Source organism: Struthio camelus, chromosome 10 (genome assembly GCF_040807025.1).
Source record: "Struthio camelus isolate bStrCam1 chromosome 10, bStrCam1.hap1, whole genome shotgun sequence".
Taxonomy (NCBI): Eukaryota; Metazoa; Chordata; class Aves; order Struthioniformes; family Struthionidae; genus Struthio; species Struthio camelus.
The window spans coordinates 1,041,752-1,065,723 of record NC_090951.1 but is presented as its reverse complement, the minus strand read 5'-3'; the positions used below and the strand labels follow the sequence as shown (position 1 = coordinate 1,065,723).

The following is a 23,972-nucleotide window of genomic DNA, read 5'->3' as shown; positions in this document are numbered from 1 at the left end:
TCTGTCCCTGAGAGTTCCTCATGTGTCCTGATACAGAAAGCGTTTGCTTCTTTATAGCAATCTTTGCTCCAGTCCAGAGAGATTGTTTCTCCATGCTCCAAGTGGTAGAAAACATTTTCGTTGCTCTTCTTTGTTTCAGCTGTGTGCATTTTGCGTGCGTATCTTTTTCTTCTCTATATATAGTGCTGAAGAGGATGAACAAGATTGTTCCATTTACAGTTGCTTCTTAAATTCTGCCCTTCTGTCAGAGAACTTCGTACTTCTCTTTTTTTTCCTTAATTTCTTGATGTACTCAAAAACATTGGTAGATTGGAGGTGCACAATTTTCCTGTTAGAGAAGCTCATGTGTCCTGCTGTGTCAGACTTTAACCAGATGTTTCTTCATTCTGGTTTAATCATTACTGGAGCTGGTTTACTAGATACCAAGTATATTGCTCTGTAAGAAGCTGCTATAAGACTTATGTTATTTTTATCTATGTATTAATTACTTAAGTCTTAAATTCCTTCACAATGCTTGGCTTTTTCATTGGGTCTAGTGACTTATTATTTCTTTGTTTTTCTATTTGTTCCAACACCTTCTCTTTAGCACCTCAGTCTGTGGCAGATCAAAACTAAAGGACGTGGTAGTTGTCACCTCAGTATTCTGTGTATTTAGAATACTTAATGGAAAATTATTATGTAAGTCAGCAACAACTACATAAAACAGTATTTTTCCCTTTCTGAAATTTTAAAACATTCCATACAAATCTGGTGTCTCAAGTAAAGATACTTAATGTGTATACAGATAAGAACTCGGGAGTCAGGAGACAACAGCAGGGCTGCAGATGTAGTCTTACTCAGAAGTTTATTTTGCATTATGGTACACGTTAATTATATGATCATATTCTTTTTTCAGCTCGGTAAAATAATGTTTGTTCTCTGTCGCCTTAGATAACTGAGTATTTTGCAGTGCAAGGATATCATGTATTTGTCAGGTAAACAGGGTCTATAGCAAATTTGCAGGAAGGTAGAGAACTGCAGATTGCGTATACAGAATCTACAAAAAATGTTTTTTTTCCTGACATATGGATCAAGACTTCAGTTACATTTCCTCTGAGCACTAATTCCAGCTTTTCCTGATATGGATAATGAGGTGAATATGAAGTTGGTGGGAGGCATTTTTATCCCCTGCCAGAGGCACATGGCATCTAGATGCAGCGTTGAGGGGAGTCAGTGTCTCCTGATGCGGAAATTCACAGGTCCGTAGTAAGGTCAGGTCCAAGCCTGAGAAGCAGTGTGTGGGCTTGAGTTCTTGGGTCTTTCACTGGAAGATAGACTGAAATCTTAGCTAATTCCTGTTTACGGTGCTTCTGTTCTGTTTGTCTTCCTTTGCACAGTCTCTTACTGGCTGGGAGATGGTCCTTTAGTTCGCTATGGAAAGAGAGCCCTAAATACACCCTCAACGCAGCCATCCAGCAAGATGTTCAGTTCCTTATTTAAATTCTTTTTTAATCATTTGAAGAGAAAGCAAGCACGCTGCAGGCTCCATTCCCAGTGCTACGCTCTCCACAGTGACGTCAGCCTTCTCCGTGCGGCAAGGATATTTTAAATTTGTTTATCTTGATGATATCAGGTGGTTTGGTTGCTGGCACCCCACATTAGCATGGCGAATATATACATATATATTTATATTTAGCTTTTTTTTCTGGTATGTTCGGCTGAAAAGGCTTGGCTTGATTAATATTTTCCGCTGTCCGGTAACCATGGCAATGGGGTCAGCAGATATAATACTTAATTTAATCTTCCAACTGCCTCAGTGTGCATCACCAGTGTCCCGAATAATAGAAAGCCTTTTGCTTCTCTCTCTTTCTCTCTCTCCCTCCCTTCCTCCTCTCTTTCTCCCTCTCATTCTCTTGCTTCGTATATTATTATCTTTGCCAGTGGCTCCCTCGTATGACCCAAAAAGAATAAACTGTAGGTTTTTTCAGTCAGTGAATGTAGCTTAAAAAAATCAAAATTCTGACCAAGCCTCCGCACCCAGGCAGATCCCCCCACCCCTCCACCAGCTCATCCGTCCCCCCAGCCCTGCTCCAGCAGCCAGTCTCCACCGCGTGACAGGGGACGTGGGAAGATTCGGAGCTCTCCTAGCAGCACCGCCACGGGTAGCAAACGCTCTTCAGCCACATGAGCCCGTGCGGATTTTCCTCCCCGTCGCAAACGCCAGGTGATTGGCTAACAGAGACTGGATGGCCTGTTTTGCTCTCCAGGTGGGTTAAGTACGTTGCTTTGACTTCATTTGGCCCACTTCCCCTGTTTATCTGTTTATTTTTGCGCTGCCTTTCTGCTCGATGAAATTTTTTTTCCATTAAAGCTGCCTTTTTTTCCACAAAGAACACATTCACTTTTGGGTTGGTTTGGGGGAGGGAAAACACCTGTATATATGCGCCCAGACAGCCTTTGTCATAATAAAGAACAGACGAAAAGGAGAGCCTTTTCTTACTGAGAGACTTGCTGTGAAACGTGTGGTACAGGTCAGTCTGGTGCTCTGCTCTTCCGTCTGCCACACCAACCACATCTTTAGTGAAAAGAGAGGAATATTATCGGGGATTAGAGAGAGACTATTCCAAAGATAGATAGGAAAGGCTGTCAAGGGAGGAAGGGACCCTTGAAACTTAGTTATTGGGAATCCATAACCAAAATTCTTCCATTTTTTTGGTTTGTCAGTTTACGTTTTAACCTATCCTTGAATTTAATTGAAGCATATTTGTGTTTTTTAATGCCTGGTATTCAGGGAACGGAGTAGATTTGACCGCAGAAAGGGTAAATGAGTGAATTTATTTTTCCTTTTTCCAAGTTTGGGAGAGTGAGTTTGTGTATTTGTTCACTGCCTTCCACGTGATTTCTTCAGACTTAAGGCAGAAGGCCAGAGAGGCCACCGGGCTCTCAGCAGAGTTTTTATTCTCGTCTTGCTCGCTGCAGTTTGTCAGAGAGTATCAGACATGTTGTTTTGACTGAGTTCTTACCCAGGGTTTGAGTGATGGCTGGAAGGGCTAAAATTCTGAAGGAACTGAAGCCCATCAGCCCAGGTCCAAGCCGCTCATTTGTCAAAATATTTGGTCCCAGGCAGTAATTACTGTGAGGACATTAAATTCCCTTCCAGTTTCTGAAGCGGGCCCATCATTTCTCTTTAAGCACGGTATCATGACCATAGTAAAAGCACACTGGTATAAGCAGATGTAAAACTGTCAGTAACAAACCCCTCAAATTTCACAAAGAAACGGCCCGGGCTGATGCAGTTGCCACGCATGTACAAACAAAACGGAGCGGTCCTCTCTCGTGTTTGTTTAAGGTGCTAAACATTCTTTTTATTGGGTAGCACATTTCCTTTGATTTTTGTGTGTAGCATTTTTTATTATTCCTCTTCAGCATAGTCATCTTCAGTCCTTTCATCTGTTGAAATAAACCTTGTCCGTTTTTCTGCAAGGAAGGAAGGCCTGAGTTAGGAGACCTGATACATGGTTCTGCACCCGGGGGCGGGGAGGCACCCATCAGAGGAACGTCCTCCGCACGGTGGAGTTCGGCTCCGCGAGGACTGCTCCCTGGGCACCACAGACACCTCGAGGCTGTTGTGTGTATCAGTGTCTACAGTAACACAGATCTGACCGCTTGTATTCGCAAATACGTGCATCTGTGATTGCAGTTGTGAGCAAACAGTTAAAACAGCGTTTGTCTGTACTTGGAACTACACGGCGTTTTCAAGACTTCAGAGCTGAAAGCCTAGGAAGCATTTAGAGCCATGCACTTGGAGTGCAGTATTTGCAAATGTTTCTTCTGGTTCAATAATAATAAATCGCTTTTCCACTCTGTGGTTGTATCCTAAAGGAAACCATCTTGTAGCTGGAACACACGAAACAGGGCATTTGTGGATGCTTACTGTACATCTTAAATACTGTTATAAGGTGAGATACAGAATGATGAATGTCATTAAGTTCTTAGAAGTTTGATTGTTCTCTAAAACAATATAGCTTGTCTGTTTTCTGGCTCTGTAATGCAAGGAAAGGAACCTAGGAAATTAATTTAGTCAGCAACAAATAACTTTGCTGATGGAAAGCTCAGAGTTTTCAAGGGGGTTCCTCTGTGAAACCTTGCCTGAGTGCTTGTGCTATCCCTGAAGTTCTGTTTGATGACTTTAAGGTTGGTGAGCTTTTTGGGTGGGTAAGGACAGCAGTGTTTTCATAGACCCTAAGAAGGTTGTTTAGGAGGAATGAGTTACTGTCATGCTGTTTGAGAGTATGGTCCTTCCCATTAGACCAAGCACAAGAGGAACAGGCATGCTTCTTTCAGAGCAGCTTGTCAGGATGACCTTTGTTTTGTTTCATATGTCTTTAATGCTTCTATTTAAGTTTGAGAGCTCTTTGAGATTTTTGCTCAGAGTTTGATTCTTGGTCTGAGGTGTCCTCAATAAATACCGTGACGCTTTCAGTAGAATTGTTTAGCAGATCCTACTCTGCTCAGTTTAGATGACTTCTCTGATTGTCAGCGTCATTCCCACCGTTGTCTTGATTATTGACTGATAGCTATAGATCACAGGGCACTTAGAAGGCATAAAAGAAAGGGAGAGAACCAGCTTTAAGTTAGTTAAATGTTTCATAATGATGGACTTTAGGTTTGACGAAATACATGTATATTAATATTTGAAGTAACTACATCTGTATTTCAGCTGTTTGTATGGATCCAGAATATCCCATATATGCCCCTTTCGCTCCCTTTTTAGGCTTTTTACAACTACAGCTTTGTGTCATTAGCACAAATTCAGATGCCTGCGTAGTGTAGTCTTCATGAAGAGGAAAATTATTGAAATGGACCTGTAGATTTGATTTTGCATAATTTGAATATTACAGTTCAATGATTTTCTTTTTTAAAATTAACCTATATTTAAAGTTTTTTGTAAAGTAGCTTTTTGGCCTATAAATCTATTATATAACCTCCCATAAGTCCAACTCAGAGAGACAAGAATTATAATTAATGAAAAATGCTTTTAAAACAATTTATTTTTTTTCCTCTGATTGTAAAAAAGTTCTCAGCGTTGTAGTCATATTTCTCAGGGACATCAGTAATGGAGAGAAAATACTGCATCCATTGGTAAGACAGACTATGTCTGTTTACTGGTCAAAAATCCAACTCTCAGCTGCTATAACAGAGTCATTAAATCTCTGTTAAATCTCACCGATCTCACTAGTGTGGAACTGAGTTTGCGTGTCTTGCACCCTCAACAAGCTTGAATGTTAAATGCAATTTACTACATGTCCTTGCATCTAATCACATGGAAATCACTATCACATACACTATAAGTGAATAAATACAATCCTTCTCTCTCTCTCTCTTAATATTTATGCCATAACAGTAGGAAATGACATGCTGTAATTCCCAAAAATATAGAAGAAAAATGTGGGAAATAAATGAACGTTCTTCCGGACTTTCGAGAATGCCTAGCAGTTATTCTCTGCTTGGTTTAAAGAGAACAACGAAAATGAATATGGAGATGAAAGCTAACCCAAAAAGCAGGAACAGATGTACTGTGTACTACATATTACTATACCTGTAAAAACTACCGATAGTTTTAAAAAAATCTTTACCATAAGCAACCTTCTCCTGAATACACATCTCTTTCCTTCTGCTCCCTTTCTCGTCTTTCATCTTTCTTTACAGTATAGTCTTAATAATTCTGAATTCATTTCCCACTGAAACCAGTGAGAGCTTCAAGAGAAGCAGGGTCAGTGAAGTGTTTGTGGCAGTGACTTTTTCTGTTACAGGCTTGAAAAATACTAAGCCCACCTATCTTTCAGTACAAATAGTATGATTAGAATTGGGATTTTTTTTTTTTAATTTTTGAGCTAATCTCATAGCCTCAACCTTGCCATTGAGTCTTGGAGGAGAAAGGGAGAGAACACCTTTTCTCTCCAGTGAAGCCCCTTCGATGTTAACGGGGCTCTTCATGGTTAGAAGGGCTCGCTCTGCTCAGGTGGGGTCGTAGGGCTGGGCTTCAGAGGGTCAGTCCTGATAAACTTTGAGGCAACAGCTAAAATTTATAGGAAGGTGGTGTTTACTGTGTTTTTATGATACTTACTATACTGATGCATTAAAACTAAAAACTCAAATAGAAATCAAAATGTATCTTCCTAATTAAGGCAAATTATTTGAATAAATAAATACATAAATAATCTTTCTAGACCTTCTCTATCTCACAAGTTATCTTATCCTCTTTCTGCCTGCAGTTGTTGGGCCACAGCTCTCTGTTAGTAAGAGAAAATGAAACAGCAGTTTGAAAATTCCTTCAGCAAGGTTGAGTCTTTACCTTCTGTGGAAGAACTGAGAGAGGCAACAGATTTGAAAGAGTTGGAAATTGTCTTTTTGTTGAAGTTTGGTAACTCAGTTTCTCAGTTTTTTTTTTTTCTTTTTTAAGTCTTTAAGTCTTAGATGATGTGAATAAGGGGCTGAAAAAGCTAAGCATCTTCATTACTGAAGATGCAGTGCAGAACTCAAGCAGACATGGGATTCCAAGTGAATATGCAATCTGGCTTCCAATGGAATAAATGCCCTTGAGTCAGAGGGCAAGGAGTTAAATATCTAGAGAAGAAGCGGGCATGGAGGGTTTGTGCTCCACTCTGAGACAAGGGGTTTCATTGTAGAGTCTTAGAAAATGGGATTGAAGACGACCTTGAGTGAGAGATCATTTATTCCATCTTTTTGCCAGCGATAGGATCTACTCTATCTAAGCCACTGCTGAGTGTATATATAGCACTTTATTATAATAAATAGCAACAAATTGTGCGAAGCTGAAGTTTCCTGCTACTAGTTTACAGGTTTTAAACTTAAACAGTAGATTTAAATGACTGAGTAAATTGTAAATCAGCACATAGCCAATGTAGGGAAGTAGTCGATTTTTTACATCCCCCTTTGAACCTGAACACAGAAGGTGACTTGCCCAAGGGCACTGAGAAAGTCTATGGACTTTCCATCTTTTTCGCTATGCGGTATTTGCATAGAAGCTGAGTCACTCCTTCTGGACCCTTTACCATTGCAGAGGGATTAGAAAGCAACAGATCTTCCTCTGCAAAGGCAGTCCTGAGGGATATTCCCTCCGCACATGCCCTTCCAGTCTGTTCCTGGCCAGTGTGCGAGCCCTGCTGGTAATCTCTGAAAGTCTTGGTTGTGCTGGCGGCAAATCAAACAATAGTGGCACCCCACTTTCAGGAGCATTGTCATTCCAGTTCTCAGATGTATTCTTACCAGAGGTGATTGTGGTCCTAAATTAAGCTAACAGACTATGTGCTACAACACATGTGTATTTGCATTGCCTACATGCGTGCTTTTGAACATCATCTTGAATTTGGTGCAGAGAGTTATTCAGTCTTATATCAGTTAACTTTAGAGCCTTAAAAAGTGGTGCAGTCTGTGGTCAGTTCCCTCATTTCTGTGCTTTCTGTTTGAAGGAAGCTCGGGAAAGCATTAGAAGGGAATCTGAATGCCCTTCTCTTCTGGACTGCATTTGATGCATATGGGTAGTGCAGATTCATGCTACTCTCTCCTCAGCAGGCAGAAACACCAGTTATATCAGTTAATAAAGACAACAACAACTGAATGAAAAGTCTAGAGGAATGGTGCTTTTGTTTTCTGGTTAGCGAGTGGGTGGCGGCTGCAGCCCCTCACTCTGGCTTGCCTATAGCTTATGAATTCGGCGCTGCCCCTTGGAATTTACAGGCTGCGGAAGTTTTATAAATCAGCGATGTGTGCTCACTGTGCGGTAGTCCGCAAATTCTAAACTAGTAGGTAACTGCCTTGCTAGATAGCACCATATTTATGGATATTTTCCATAAGTTTTATTCGAAATGCTTGCACTACTGACTTGGAGAGATGGCGATGAATAATTATAAAAGGAACAATTAACAAATGATAACAAAAATATAAGAAAGACAACATGAACAGCATTTTTAAAGATAAAATATTGAAAAATGCTTATCAGTTGCAAATTTTATCTTCGTTTACTAAGAATTTCTGCCTCAGTTTGGCAGCCTGCTGTTAGGAACCTTTCTTAGGAGAGGGCACGTTCCTGAATACCACTTCAGTGTGGCTGTTGCCTGCCTTCTGTGTGCTGGTTCATTAAACCTTTGGAAATTTTCACGTCCAAGCAGTGGGAACTTAATTCCAAAGTTTTCTGAAGTGCCAGCTACTCGCTTCCGAAACAGGGCCTCGGGAGTTTGTCCTGTAGTAAGAGAGAAGCTAAATATCGAGCACATTTACATAAATCTTCAGAAAATATGTATTCTAGTTCTCAGAGGGTGACATATCAAATCCAGTGAGGCCTAACAGGAGTTTTAGTCATTGACTTAGCCATTGGCTTGAGCCAGGATTTCAGCGAGAGCCCTTGTGTGTTGTAAGGGTGAGGGAACGGAGCCAGCCTGGGCTGATGTCCTGCACAGTCTCGCCCCCTAAAGAACTAACTGGGCCTCTTTTTTTGCCAAAGGGAGCACAGGGCAATTTCTTCTCTAGGTTTCTTTATTTTTATAAGCTGCTAATTCTGTTACCTTACTAAAAATACAGAGCTCTGCATAGACACAGGTAGTATATTTGCTCAGAGAGGTTTCACTTCAGAAGGAGAACAGAAAAATTATGTATGGGGAGGAGAGCTAAAATTCTGGTATATCACAAAAGATCTCATTTTCTCCGAAGTGCCTCAGACATGCATGGAATCTCACAGAGAAATTAAATGTGGGAAGGAGTTCTTACACTGAACACCCAATGTGATTATAGTACTTTTATTTGTAATGCAGTAGTACTTAACTAAGATCAGCTCATTCGGCCACGTACTTTACAAACACAAACAAAAGGTAATCCTTCCTCCTGAGAGTCTGCGTTCTATATAGGACCACAAAGAAAAATCCTAAAAAAAGAAAAGGTATTATGGGAAAGGGAGAGAGAATCCTGTATTGCTTATTGCTTACGTTTTTCCTTCATCATTTTCTATTTTGAACCATGTCTCTATGAGTGTGCAGCTTTTTGTTAACAGTAGCTAGTTCCTGATTTTTTCATTAATCATAGTAGTTTTGTTTCATATAAAATCTTCACCTTTTTCTAATTTTTAGTTACACATTACCCTAGTGTTTTCTCTGATTAAAAAAAAAGATATTTTTGACCTTTGCTTTTTTTTAGTTTGTGGCCTGTATATGCCGTTTGGAGCCCTAGGTGTGAGCAAATGCAGGAGGAGCAGAGAAGGGGAATGATAATGACTGTAAAAGCAAAGCCGTTTTTTTTTCTTTTTAATGCATGAATCTGAGCTATACCTCATTTGTGCTAAGAATGAGGGAGGAAAGTCAGGAAGGGAGGTAGGGGTGGCAAAATAGAGATCTGTCTGAAGGCTCCCTGGAAGATGTATGTCCAGAAGACAGATATGAATAAGGAGAATGTGTCTAGGCAATGCCTGCCTGTCATCTCCTGTGGGCTGTAGGTTTCTGTAAAGTATGGTCCTTTTAAAAGCAGCACTTCTTTTGTATCTGTATGTTTCTTTTTTCAGCCACATCTCCATTAGCTGAGAGAGCCCTTGGAGGCAGCCCCTCCATCCTTTAGACATTTGCTTTACGTAAACCAGCTAGCAAACCGCTCTGTTAGTATTGATGTAGACATTACCACAAATCGCCACTTAGGGACCTGAAAGAATTGACTAACTGGTTTCACATCCAATACACATAACTTGATCAGACGCAAACTTTAAGTACACTTGCAGGCGTGCCAACTGCACCTACAGGGGAAGTGACTCTTCTGCTGGCTATTTAAAGAGGCCTTGAGGGGAAACCATGAAAAAATAAAGATCTGGGGTTAAGACATTTGCTATAGTGATTTAAAGATAAAGAGTTAGTCTAAGTATGAAAAATAAAAGCATTCATATTCTATGGAGTCTTACTTTTTAATTTTTTTCTACAAATTTGATAAAACTCTCATTGATTCAGGTTTTTATCAGCCATTACAATGACCGTGAATTCCTGCAGTTGTTGTTCTGATTCCTATTTAGTTTAAAAGCCCTTTATACTCCTCTGGCGTTTGCAGTCACGTTGAAGAGCCTTTACACTGGCGGCCTGGTGTAAAGAGACCTGGTGTAAGCTAGGGTCAGGCGTTCGGTGTCAGAGCACTTGGGAAACAGGCACTCGCTGCTTGAGAAGTCTTACCTGGGCGGCCACTGCTTACCCTGTGGGTATTGGCCGGCAATCTGCATGACATCCAGATCAGCAGGATTTTTGCGTTAGCTGTCTTCTGCAAGCTGTCTAGAAAGACGATGATGGGAGAGCCCAGAACGGAATGGGGATGAGCATTTAAAATCTTAGCTTTTGGAGAACTGAGGTCCAGTGCCGCTCAAGGTTTAGATGCATTGATGGTGCTGCAAGTGGTCTTTGGGGGGATTTGCACATTTGCAGTGTGAACCAGGTCATCTAGAATGAACTGCTTTATGGAATCATTTCTATTCTGACTTTCCCCAGCACCACTGTGTTGGAAACTAGCCTGATTTTCTGCCGGCTCACATGGCAGAAACTAGTCAATAACCCCATTTTTTCCAGGTTCTGTGGTTCGGCTCTTTGCTGCCGTACATTTTGCCTCTGAGTCGGTGGTCTTACATTTCTTGGATTCTTTAAAGCAGCTCTGATACATAGCCTGCCTTACAATGAAGGAATTCAGGAGCTTTCTGTGTCCCCTGATTTACTATGTGGCAGCTCTGTCTTCACAGCAGAGAGGTGGGAAGTTGTCAGTGCTGCAGATATTGAAGCGGGTCGTGGCATTTTTGGCTCCTTTCTGCACAGACAGGAATCACTGGATCAAGCCCTTGAGGTTATTGTGTGCGTAGACTACTTTCACCTTGAACATAAAGTTTAGCACTTGTTCTTCTGACAGACTGCTTGTGCAAAACCTGAAATTACGAATGTTGGCTCTAATTTCACACACCAGTTAGTTAAGGGAACGCGTGCAATTAGGCCCCTCGCACAAACAGACCACGTCTCTTACTCTGGGCAAGGTGTGCCCTACCCAGAAGACAAATCTCGTGTATTACTTGGTTCCAGTGCAAAAAGAACTTCTCCCTTTGTGAATTTTAGATCTAGCTGTTGTAGGAAATGACCGTATATGGTTTGAAAAGTTTGGTTTTTGTCTGTTCCATGTTGACATGGTATATGACTGCTTTACGTACAAGTATTACTTTTTATTAGAGTCAAGGTTACGGCCATAAAGCTTACTTCCGCATTGACTGGACCCAGGAGAGCTGTCGGTTGTCTGGTTGCATGTGTGCATCGCCACTTTGTAGCAGGAGAAGAGCAAGTTCAGCACCAGCCAGCTCTGTCTTCTCATCCCAGTTTGTGTGGGAAGGAAGCTTGGGTGTGCGGGCGCTGCCAGGAGCACAAACTGGACAACATGGAGGCCAGGAGCCTGGAATGCGCGAGCCTCATTGGGGCAGTTGGATGCATATAAAGAAATTTGGGATTCTAAAGTTAAGATTTATAGAGAGGTAGCTAGTATTTCAACCTGAAATGTGTCATTAAAATCACCAGTTAATCCCTTAGGCACTTAGTTTCCTGCCAGAAAAATTCTTAAGGGGCCTGAAGTGTTGTTTTTGGTATTAAAAGTGTATTAATTGTGTTACTACCAAGTAATTTAGTATCTATTTCCATGCCATGTCAGAGAGTTCTTATTTGCATTCCTTTCAAAAGCGCTGCTCCAGCAGGCCGATTCTGGACGTGTCTGCCACGTGCTCGCTGCCTTGCTCTGTGCACAAAGGGGAACAGATGTTGCCTCTTTTACCCAGACCAGAGAACAAAGGTGTTGGGAGCGGCAGCCTCTCTTTACAGGCTGGAGCACTACCTGAAGGTGTTCCTTTTGGCCTGAAATGTCCATACCTTCATTCCTTTGCCCTAAAGGAGTGCTTTAAAACCAGGCTACGGGATGTTCTTGGGTAGGGATCCTTTTTGCTTCTTTTTCTGAGGTTGTACTATTTTGCGTTAAACGTGGGTTAGAAGATACGCTTGGGAATTATAGGACTTCTGATTTTTTTTCCTGGCCATAGAGATTTCTATGTATGTAAAAATTAGACTGTTATGTAGAAGGGAGAGAGGGGAGCATTGTCAGCTGTTCCTTTTAATAAAAGAGACACGTGCCCTGAATCGGATAAAAAAGTTTTAGTTCTGGGAAAGGGTTCAGTGTTGCAGCAGACAAAAACACTACTTCACAACCTAGAGTCAGATAGAAGGCATGATAAGGGGGGAACAAACTGTCACGGGCCACCTTTGCAGTCATATCAGTGTACATTATGCAGTGTAACTTCTGCGCTGAGAAATGTCGTTTTCTGAAATTGAAATAAGCCTAGAAAATGCAGTGTTGTTTGCTTACCTTTATGCTTTGCTTAGTTTTGTCCTATGAATGAGTATCTAGGAGTAACTCATTGTTTTGGCCAGTCTGTTGGTCAGTCTCTAAAAGGCCTACTGTGGCATCGAAATCTTCCTTGAATCTTCCTTTACCAGACATCCTACTTCATCTGTTTTTTCTTCTAAATTTTTCCATTGTGATGATTTTTTTTCCTATCTCTGCTACTGTTTTTAAATATTCTGTTCTCTGGATTATAAACCAGAAATTTAATTCTTTCTTTTCCCTCTTAGACCTATGGTAACTGTAATTGCTGGCCTTTCGTAAGTCCTGATATTAGGAAAAGGTAGATAAAGTTTAAAACAGGACTCTGGCCTAAACTTAGCATCTAGGAAGAAATATTAATAAGTAAGCTTTCGTAGTTTGAACTGCTCTTGCTTTTGAAAGCACCATGCTTTAATTTTTGTACTGAACCAAAAGGAACCCAGGAAAGTAGAGCTTTAGTCTTATTTAAGAAATGTAATTTCAAAGTTTGCAATATAGGAGTATGCAAAGTTTGCAAAGGAAGCAATATAAGAGCAAATGAGACCATTTTCTAATTTTCATTGTGACTGTGATTTTCCAAAATCTTGGCTTTTTGAAGGGGTTGGATGTACAGTATTCCCAGGACTGTGGCTGGGGAGCTACCTACATTTAATGAACTGTGATAGCACACACAGATCTGGTCTGAGCCCCGTGTCGCTAGGCATTGCCAGACGACATGTGCGAACTCGGCCAGGATCGTTCATGGAGAGCATGAACTATGTTCTTAAGGGGGAGTTAAAGACAAAAACAGTTAATGTTTTTGGCACTGGTTTATGGTTTGACAGCCTAGACTTCCATTCAGGCGGTTGGCAGCGGTGAATTTTTTAGTAGATGCTGACAATCAAACGGTGGTCTGCATGCTGGAATTTGGAAATATGAAATGATCAAAGAAGGTGGGAAGAGGGAAAGACAAAATGAAATCAGCAGTAGAAAATGTAACCGATTGTGCAGCCAAGTTGGGTGATTCATAGAACAAATCTATTTTTATCTGTGTGAATCCAAGTCAGGGAGAAAAAAACCTAACTAGTGCTCTGTGTACTGTTTTGTGGTATGCAAGTAAGAGTACTAGTTACGTCTTTTCCTTACTAATTCACACAGCTAAACGCAACAGAGAGCAGAGGCAGTGTTGTCTAACTGAATACTGTGTGAATCATATGGCTTCTGCTCAGGGAATGGGGAATGGATGCTGCTGTCCCATATTTAGTATTCCCCAGAACTTAATATTGCTGCGAAAAGCCCAAGAGGGTCCAGCAGGGCACTGAGAACTGTTTTCTTATTACTAAACAGAGAGGTATTAACAACACAATATAGAAATAAAAAAAAGAAAAAAGGAAAAGAACAGAAAAGAGAAAAGAAAAGAAAAGAAAAAAAAGAAAAGCAAAGACGGCTGCCTGCTCTTTTCTTCTTGGTATTATTATTTGTGACAAAGCCTTTGGTCCATTTTTCTTCATAATTTGCAGGACTCCTAATGGGAACAGCACCTCCCAATTACCATGGTTGCCAAAGGCTAATTTGGTTACCCTCAGGATCCACAATAGAGAAACTGTGTCGGCCCTTTGTAGATATTTGCATACTATACATACCAGGAATGTAAAACAGCTGCCTAGGCCCTATTCCACTATCATGGCAATTATGGGTCATTAGCTTTTTCTTTTTTCCCCCCTTCTCCCTCTTCTTTTCTTGTTCTCATCTTCTAAACTCTGCCAGGCAGCAGAAGCAGCTGATGTTTTTGCAGTGAGAGAAGCAGGAAGAAAGGAGGCACTGCCTTGTCTTGCTTAAGAGTTAGGGGCTGACAAACTGCCGCTCGAGTGGTGGTTAGCACTGTTCTCTTTTATGCCTTGATTACATTCTTTCTTTTCATTTTTTTCTCTTTGGCTTCCTCCCCGGAAGCATTTGTATGCAGGACGCGTGCGCGTGTGCGCGCGCGTGCGTGTGCGCGTGTGCGCACTTTGTGCTGTGCTTTGAGGGGTACGGTTGGCGACTGTTCCTGGGGGTAGCAGCAAAAGCACCAGTTGTGAGCAGAAGCATGTGCTTCTGTTTGTCTATTATGTTCCCATCAGCCACTCCCTGTCAACGCTTTGCTTCTCTAGGGAAACGCTCAAATACTTCTGAAACTTTTGCAGGCTCCCAGGGGCCCAGAAATTAAAGAAGGGGACAAAAGGGAACTCTATCTTAATTCGCTTGGTATTCAATTTGTTAAATGGCCAGAGGCTTTTAATAGTTTATCTCCCTTTTGTTCTGAACAACGTTTACAGTCTTCGGGTAGTTTTCACGGAAGTGATGGTTTTGCATATACATTAATTTTGTTATGAACTGCTAATTTTATTGACAATAAGGATAGATTGAAAGACTCAGAGCTTTTGTGTTGTTTTGTTAAAGCAAATAAGTAAAGCACAAATGTAAATTACATCTCCAGGTTCACATTAGAGGTTTGCAAATAATACTGAGCTAATGGTTATTGCTAAGGAAAATAGCACTGGGATCAATATTCTATACAGTAGAACGCAATACCTCTCTCTCTTTTAATCACCTCATTGCAGAAATGGCATTGAAATTTGAAATCTCATTTTCTCCATTTGTACAAATTGAACATAAATCATTGTGAGTGAGGGGAGGTTTCGGGCAACTTCACTCTTTGTGGGATTGCATTACTAATTAGCGCTAGAGGGAAACGTGGAAACAGACAGGGCTCAACTGGACCCTGCAACTGAACGCAGATGGTTCTGTAAATAGAGAACCAGAGGGAAATAAAGAGTATTTTTCATCATTCTCTGCATAAGGGTCTTCTGAGCAAAGAAAGCAGTTGTAGTATTTGTTTCTTCTTTCTGCTAAAAATGGATAAGTAATTAAGAACGAAATGCTAACATCATTTTTGTTGGTGTTTGTTGGTGTTGAGTGTGTACCTGGTGCTGTACAAAACACAAAATCAATCTCTAGCTGTTTCCCAAGGAGCTTGCTTTAAGGGTGAGTCTTGCTATATTTAAAGTGAAGTGTTGTATGCAATTTTGTATTTGCATTTGAGGAGAGGGGGGGGAATGCCACGGTTTATAGCACTGCATGTAGAATTAAGAGTAGGTCTAAAAACATCGTCGTTCCTGCTGGTTAGATTAAAAAATCTGGTCTGTACTCTTCTGCTACTCTAATTTGCATAAATAATGTTTATGTGGGAAATACTGTCAGAAAAATCTTTGCTACTGATAACTTTTTGAAACCTTTTTTCCTGTGGGGTAAGTGAGCTTCTCCGAAAGATGGCTGGCAGCGTGTGTTGTGTATGTGCTCCCTCAGCAGCTCAGCTTATCCGGAATGATCCAGGACATCAAAAACATTCAGATAAAGGTGGTAGCTATTGGGTAAGTGATGCAGACTGAGAGATAGAACAGATTTGGATTAAAAGGGTTAGATAAACAGGGTTTTATTTGTCTGTGTAGAGAGGATATTACTAGAAGTATTATGAAAGGAGGAGTCTGAGTGACTAGGAAAGGTTCACGCAGAGTGGGTGGGTTCCGAGCGTCACCCCCATGGGTAAAGACTATTTTAAATTATTCACTGTCAGTCCCAGCGATTTATCACTTCACCTATATTTTTCCATCATTTTCATGCTCTCTAAACCACTACAATAGGAGATAAATAGGTAACTTTATGGGAGAAACTGTTATAAAGGCTCATTATCTAAATTTGTTCTTGCCAATTTCTGTAGCTGAAAGTGAAGAAAATATCTAAAATACCCTTGAAATTGAAGAACAAACACTGAGCTGGCAGAGCTTCTAGCAGAGAACTAACTCAAATAATTTTACAAGGTAGGGAGCAGAAATCTCAGAATCAAACCAGATGTGTTGTTCAGGTCTGAAATATTCAGGAAAATGAAAAATAGATGAAATTATTACAAATGTTGATTTCACATCTACTCCAAATTCTATTTAAACGGGGTACTTGGTCTTAAGGAAAGGTAAGAAAAATAAATTACAGAGAAGTTTGTCCCTCCATGACTCAATCTGCTCTGACAGGTTGCAGAAGATTTACACCTCTGCTGTTGGCCAGGGTGCATGTGTCACAGTCCCCGCAGAATGCACCTTCCGCACCTGCGTGCAATTCAGAAGAGGGACAATCTCTGCGTTATTTTAACTGAAAGACTGCCTCTAGCCAGTGTCTGCTGACACGCAAACCATCCTATAAACGGCAGAAATCTTTGGAAAGGCAGGATGTAACAGAAAGGATGAAATAACCTCTCTGTTTCATGCTTAACAGATGCCTGTAAGTGAATCATTTAAGTTCTAGAGCAGCTTCCAGCACTCTTTTTTGTATCTATCTAACTCGCTCAGACATATATTTGGACCTAGCAGAATATACTGAGTCGCTGGTTCTTCTGTGCATCTCATGTAGCACATAGCAAGAGGTGCTTGAAGATAGAGTGAAATGCCAGTAATATGTATAGTCAGCACTCCAGCCCTGTGTTTAATTAATGCCATTTGCCTTCATCATGCTTGGTGCATTAAGAAAAGATAAAGATATATATTTAAAGGGAAAGATTGTACTTAAAATCTCATGGAAAACAGCCTCTGGAGTAAGCTTGAAATTTGGGTTAAAAAAAAAAAAATTCTGCAAAGTATTTTGCATTGAAACTGATTGACTTTGCGTGAGTTTAGGCAGCTAACTGCCAGTGCTGGAACAGTGGTAAAATGAGCTATTTAGCAAGTAATTATGCAGAGACATACTTATTCATTATATGATTTACTGAGAGATTTACAGTTGTGCGCATAGCGCAGTTTCTGTTGAAAATACAAAAAATTGGAAGTTACATACTATGCTGACATATTAGCAGCAACATGTTTTTGAAAAGAATCTGACTAATTTCCCAGGGATCAATTGTTGTGGGCAAAAGACTGATTGAACTGATCTCTAGAGGTTAGAAGAACCAGGTCTGTTTAAGACCACTGCGGAGAAAATCACATTGAACAGATTTGCTCAAAATTCTTTTCTTCCTGAACTCTTAGTTCTTTGGACCACTGTTATCAACAGATTGCTGGTAAAAAGGTCTAGATTGTTTCAACTGTATGAGGGAGAGAATTCCCACCTAACCAAAGGAAGAGGTCGTACTCTTAACGCTAGCTGATAGAAGCAGAGAGCGCTGATATTTTTCTTTTGAATTTGTCATTCATGCTGTACAATATACACTTTTAAAAGTTAAACGAATGACTAAATGAAAGTGCATGAATAAACGAGTGATAAATAACTACCGACTACATACCATAGATATGTGTGTTTGCACACCTAGCGCAGACGATGCAGCAATATCTCCTGATTCTGCAGCGTGGCTGAAACAGCATTGTGAATTATCCACTCGTCGTCTCAATGGGACATTTCTGGAGCATAACGATAACAGTTAAAGTGTCACTTTTTTACTTCCATTCCTGCTTATAGAACAGGCTTCCTTATGAAGATCTGCTCAATTGTTTACAAGTGTTGCATTTAGCTCCTCTGGTGCCAGCGGATAGAATTCATTTGGTGAGAAGGCTAGAAGAGCAATCGCTGTGTTTTCTCGAGAAGCCCCCAAAGCAGGCAGGGGTTTATGAATCCCAGCTAACGCATGCCTTGAATATCACATTTTCTCTTTTGTACAGATAAGAGTTGTGTAGATGAAGAGTACTAACTCGTTGTGTAAGAGTTGGTATACTGATTTATATTGTCATGATCGAATGACAGTGCAGTGTCAGTAGGTAAGTTGATTAGAAAGCTGCAAACTATTGCGGCTATGTACGGCAACACAGCTTGTACGCGGTAGCTGCAATACTTTCTGAAAGCTTCAGGCCTGCTGCATGTGCACAGCACGGCTGCACAGTACGTGAGCTGCGAGTCTGCGGTTTTCAGGCAGCGTTTGGCTATAGTCCGCGTGCTCCAGCGTCACCATGCTGGTGAGGTGAGTGACCAGCTCCAGGGTATCGCAGATGTTGATAAAAAGTCTGTCTCGTCCCGCCCAGGCGTAGAAGCCGGATGGAGCTCTAGTGTCACAAAGTGGGACCTTTCTCCAAGGCGTGCTGCAAGCACGCATCCTGACTGAGCAGAATTTCTCTCTGGAGTAATCGGAGCAAGCAATGCCCCAGATTAACAGCACATTTCCTCAGAATCCATCCCTCACAATTTCCAAGCAAAAGAGGAGGGTTTGCGCAGGAAGAAAAGCAAGCTTAAGGTAGACGAAGATCCTTGCGTAATACTTGCCTTTGAAAAAGACAGTCATGCAAGGTTATGTGCTCGGTGGTAGCTGGGTGTAAGATACAAATATATTTTTGAGCCACATCAGATCCCTGATCTAGCGCACAGTGCAGCTGCCAGAGAGGTTGAGAAACAAACAAGGGCAAAACGTTCGGCCGCATGGGAGCAAAAAATACTTCAAGTATGCCTTGCTCCTGAACACTTCATGTTATAAAACCACATATAAAGAGATGTTTGATCAGCCTGTAATCCAGATCATCTCACTTGCCCCCAAAAGAACTTCACAGAGGTGATGAAGGAGAGGCATTTACAAGCCTACAGGGCCCTGAAGGAGAGAATTATTGTATGAGTAATAATAAGTACTTAAATAGCACTTGACAACTTGATTGATACAAACATTAACAGATTAACTCCTACAGGACCCAGTGATGGATATGTGTTTCCCTGTCTTAAAACTGGAGAAAGTGAGGTATAGAGGTAGATTAATTTACTTGCTGACCCACAGTGTTGCTGGCAAAGGTAGAATGAGAACTGTAGACTTCTTAATGACCGATTAGCAAAATTGTAATGCAAAAGAGCCATGTCCAATAGCAGTCTCTAGGATCAGTGTGAGAGGACATCGCAAAACCTCAGATGTTGTAACTTCAAGATGTCCTTTCTAAATAGTAATTTTAGCCAAGAGTGAATCACTGTATATGGGAATTAGAATTATTTTTATCGTGTACTTTGTCTTACGTTAGTCCAGGCCTCTATTTCATTGACCACTGAGGGCGCGCAGATTCTCGCTCCAGAGATATCTGTCTTTTTTTATACTTGGAAATATGGCTCTCTCTACTTGTTGACACTGTCCTTTTTCCTTTATACATTAAATACGCATCTGTATTACTACCTGAAGAAACCAAAACGAGCAAAATCCAGCTATTGCCTGCTACTCTTTTGACTGAAAAATTGTATATGTTTACAGCTTAGATAGATAACACAGTTTGTACTAGGATGCAATAGAATAAAGGTGTCATTGATGAGTTTTAGGTGTCTGCATATTTATGATTAGCAAAGCCCTGAATGACTTATGTGGCTCATCCCAGACTAATGCCAGTAAATCCTTTGTGCCACACCACATCTCAGTATATTTTGTGTATGCTCCGTGTTTTACAGGCAAACTATTTCAGAAAGGTGTTAGAGACTTTTAAGAAATTATTTGTACCATTTTTCATGCACTTCTCATGTAAAGCCAGACTGCCACAGTTATCAGGAGTTTAACTCTACACAAGCAAAGAAAAGTTTAACAAATATTTTTAGAAACCTTTATTTATCTAAAACAGCATTTCTGTATATAATAATGGGGAGATTTTAAGATCATATATTGTTTATTCATGGAGTGTTTTACTCACTGGAAAGCTGTAAAATCTCAAAATTCTTATTCTGTTTTCAGTGAGTCACAGAATATACTTGGTCGTTGGTATCTTATCAGTGACTGAATGCTCTCAGTGCTAAACCTCAAAATTGTACTTTGTGGATAAGAAATTTTACATTTGAAGAAAAATTCCTCTGACCATTTGATTAATAAATCACTCCTTCTTCAAACAACAGCTGTCAGCTCTTCACAGAGCAGAAGTTTTGGATGTTTGCAATAAACTGGTTAGAGAAAGATGAGAGTGCAAAGCTTGCTTCCTCCATAGGGTGAACACGTGCATACCAAGTTCCTCGGAGGAGAATAAGCAGTATGCAGTCCTTAGCTGGTGAAACAGAAAACATGCAATTAGATGTCAGCAGTTTTGCAAAGGAGAGTTATACATTTAGTTGATGGGAGAAAATCTGAAATTTCTGGGATACTAAACTTGTTTTGGACTGCGTAGTTCATGAAACATTGAACTTCAGATAGTTGACATTCTGAGGCAGGAAGAGAGATTTTTGGTGTTTTTTGGTTTATTTTCTTCAAGAATCTTGTATAGCTGAAAGGATGCGGCCTTATTTTGAAAGTTGCGTCTGTTTTTGACTGCTTCCATTTTCCAGTGTCCAACTTAAAACGTGCTTGGTCGGTCGGTCTGTCTGTACTCCTGTGCGCTCACTCAGAATTACGGGTACTAAGCACTTCTCCAGAGGAGTCCCAGGATAACTCAAGTCAGTCTCTGCCAAGTGGAGGTACTGAAAGCCAGAGTGCACTTTAGAACGAGGTAGCATGTAAGAATTGGGCTTTGCAGGGTGAAGAGTTTGAAAAACGTCATTAAATACGGTTATTTTCTGAGAATTCCCGTAATATTCTTAGACATATTTTCTAAATGTTTTTATCTGAATATAAGTAGCACACGAGAAACAGATGTCAGAGTAGACTGATACTGCAGTTCTGGTGCCAATCATGTGAAAGAACAGAGCACCATGTCATTGTCCTGACATGTGAAGAATTGTCTCAGCCACCCTAAACTCGTTCTGATAAAAAAAACCCCACAATCATACTATCACAGTCTGTCTGTAGTCATGTATTTTCATACGTATGCAGGGATGGTGGGTAAGAAGGAGCAAGAAAACAGGAAAATAGTTGAATTTCTTTGTGTTTTGTGGAATCCGCAGCAGCAAAGGCTTTTGCTGTATTAGTGGGACTTCTGTTTTTAATTTTCAGAGAACTACGTAAAAATTTAGTTGGAAGAATTGGAGTTTCTCTGTACTTCCAAACTTAATGTGAATACGGTTGTGCTTTTGGTATGTGAGTCTGTATCTTGCTGTAGAATCTGGAAATTCCCGGCTCCTTTTTCCTCCGGGCGCTCCTTTGCGTTCTGGATTTGGGCTCGGGGATGGCCTCGCGCTGCTGCCTCCTCAAACCAGCGCATGTACGGTCTGAAGAGTGAGTCTTTCTATATGCTGTCAGCAAAATTTGTCCAAGTCCATGGGAAAAAAAGATGCATTTCAAACATTTTGAATTTAACAAACAGATTACTTTGTTCCAGGTATTAAAAGATGAATTTTACAGCATTACCAAATAGTTCTGTAAAGCGAAGAAATATGACAGAGGCCTTGAAGACTTTTCCAGTTGCTTCAGCTACTGACTGAAGAACAAGCAAGAAAATATGTTGTTTTACACTGTTTTTCTTGACTGTTTTACGGGACACAGCCTCAGCATTTTAGTTGCTGTCTCTCTTCAGGAGCAAGCAGCGGAGGGGAGGGCCAGCGGCGCGGCCCTGCCCGGCGCGGGGCGCCTGCCTCCCGGCAGCCGGCCGCAGCGCGAGGAGTTCGTGCCAAGGGGCTCCTGCAACCAAGTTTCTCTCTCAGGTAGGTTGCGGCGGGGAGGGACCCACAGCTGGGGCAAGGCCTGAGTTAGCCTGCGCTCCCCCTCGGCCTGCTCGTGCCAGAGCACAGCTGTGACATTAACAGGCAGACATTTGAAGCATAATAATAATTCTGCAGATCAAAGCAGCTCTTCTTCAGACAATTACAGTAAAATTGAAGCTCTCCTCCAGGAGAAGCGTGTGCCCTTGTTGTGGTTTTCCTTTTTCACCCTCCTTTTCTTTCTTTCTTTCCTCTTTTTTTTTTTTTTTTTATCCTTTATGAGCAAATTGCTTTTTCAGGGCTATAGAAAGAGCCGATTGGAAGCTGAAATCCTCCCTCTCTGCCCAGGGGTGGGATTCCCAGGGTTAGACATGTAACATCTGAAGGGTGATTTTTTTTTAAATTGATATCCAAGAATAAAAGAGAGAATAGTAGGAGAAGCTGATCAGGAATGAATAAAGTCTCCTTTTAAGCTGAAATAACCTTCCCCCCCCCCCCCCAATTTTCCCTCCAGAAAAGCCGGACTGTAATTGCTTGCAATCACTCGGCACAAATTGTCTGCGCGTATTTGCTTTTTAATTTTGTATAATCTGGTCCATTTCGCTCTCTCTGCCTTTGAGCTTAACCTCTCTCTTTCGCTCCCTCTTTTTCTCTCTTGCATGCCTTCCCTTTCTCTCTTGCTTTAATTCTTCCAAGCTGCAAAAAAAAAAGATTACTAATTCACAATGATATTTGATGGCTTTTACTAAGGAAAGGCACTTAGAAAAAATAAGAGACTGAGTGGACACGGGCTACATCTGGTGAGATTTCATTGTTATCTTTGAAGTGTTTGTTTAGTTATATATTTATTTCATTTCTGTTTCCTTAGGACACAGAAAGCTGCTTTAATAAAAATACGGGATGGTTCCCCCCTCATCAAATGACCTGAGAGGAGGAGTCCCGTATACCCTGTCTGAGGAAGGTACATGTTAGGAAAGCTGTGATAGTTCTCTGTCCTACCGTGTATGAGTTTTCCCCAGCATTCGCTTGGGCTGGCCCTTTTTGTCAAGGACGTGCTTCGTTTCAGACATGTGTGAACATCTTTCCCAGGTGAACCTAGTATTCTCTGTTATTGCTGTAAATGATTTACATTAGGTGGGTTTTCAGTTACTCCTGTTTTATGCACATTTTCTAATTATTTCTTGTTTGAAATACGGAAGTTGCGTGCGCTCTCCCATGGTCTCTGTGTTAGGTGTGCCGTATGGAAAAGAAGTAGAAAGAACTTAGCACGAGCTCTACATGTTGCTCATAGACAAACCGGTCAGGGATTGAATTTTTTTTCTGGCAGGGGAAAAGGATTCCTTACGTGCTTAGTAAATAATGTTTCCGGGATTCAGTGGTTAGAGTTTAAGACCCTTTCTCAGGGATTTGCAGTTAGTTTTTCCTCAGGCAGATGCCTGTGGAGGCCTGGCCCTCAAGATTTAGCCCAGTTTTTGAGTAGAAGCATATTCTGGAAAAGAAAAATTATGTATTAGAAAATGGTAACAGAGGTTCTGGGAATCAGGAAGTATCGAGATAACATCTATCAGAGAGAATAGGTTTTCATTATTAATGCTTCACTTAAAGATGAGTCCATACAGCTTCAGTGGCGTATTGGGAGTAGCTCAGAGATCGAAGGGATGAAGACTTCCACCACACTGCAGACTTCTAATTTAATTTTTTAAGCAACTGATTGACTTTGGTCACTTCTGCAGCTCTTTCTCCAGCCTCAAGGCTGCCTTCTTGCTCTGGTCCGTCACTGATACTCCGGCTGTCTCCCTGCCACGGGCCACCATGCAGAGGCAGCTCTTCGTCTGCCTGCTGTCTGCTCGCGTGCTCCTCTTGCCCTGGTAGTCCTCTGCTCCTCTTGCTGCCACCAGTTTGCCTTTCCAAAGCATAATGCACTGTCCTGGCTTAACATATGTAACATATGTCCTGTTGGCTGCCAGTGACTGAGAAATCCAGAAGGGTTGAAGTTTTATTGGGAGTTTTTTAGGTGATACGTTGTAATTCTTTGTTTGGGGATC

The 23,972-nt window shown here is 41.0% G+C and overlaps 1 protein-coding gene across 3 annotated transcripts in view; it reads left to right on the top strand.

Annotated features, from left to right (window-relative positions):
• ZFHX3 (zinc finger homeobox 3) overlaps nucleotides 1–23,972 on the top strand; it is a 752,695-nt gene that overhangs the window by 352,562 nt on the left and 376,161 nt on the right. The window contains exon 1 of one of the 3 annotated variants that reach the window (XM_068955806.1): nucleotides 21,915–21,930. The exons of the other annotated variants lie outside the window; for them this stretch is intronic. The gene's annotated coding sequence lies outside the window, so the exon portion shown is untranslated. Of the gene's footprint in view, nucleotides 1–21,914; nucleotides 21,931–23,972 lie in introns of those variants that run through there. 3 annotated transcript variants of the gene reach the window in all.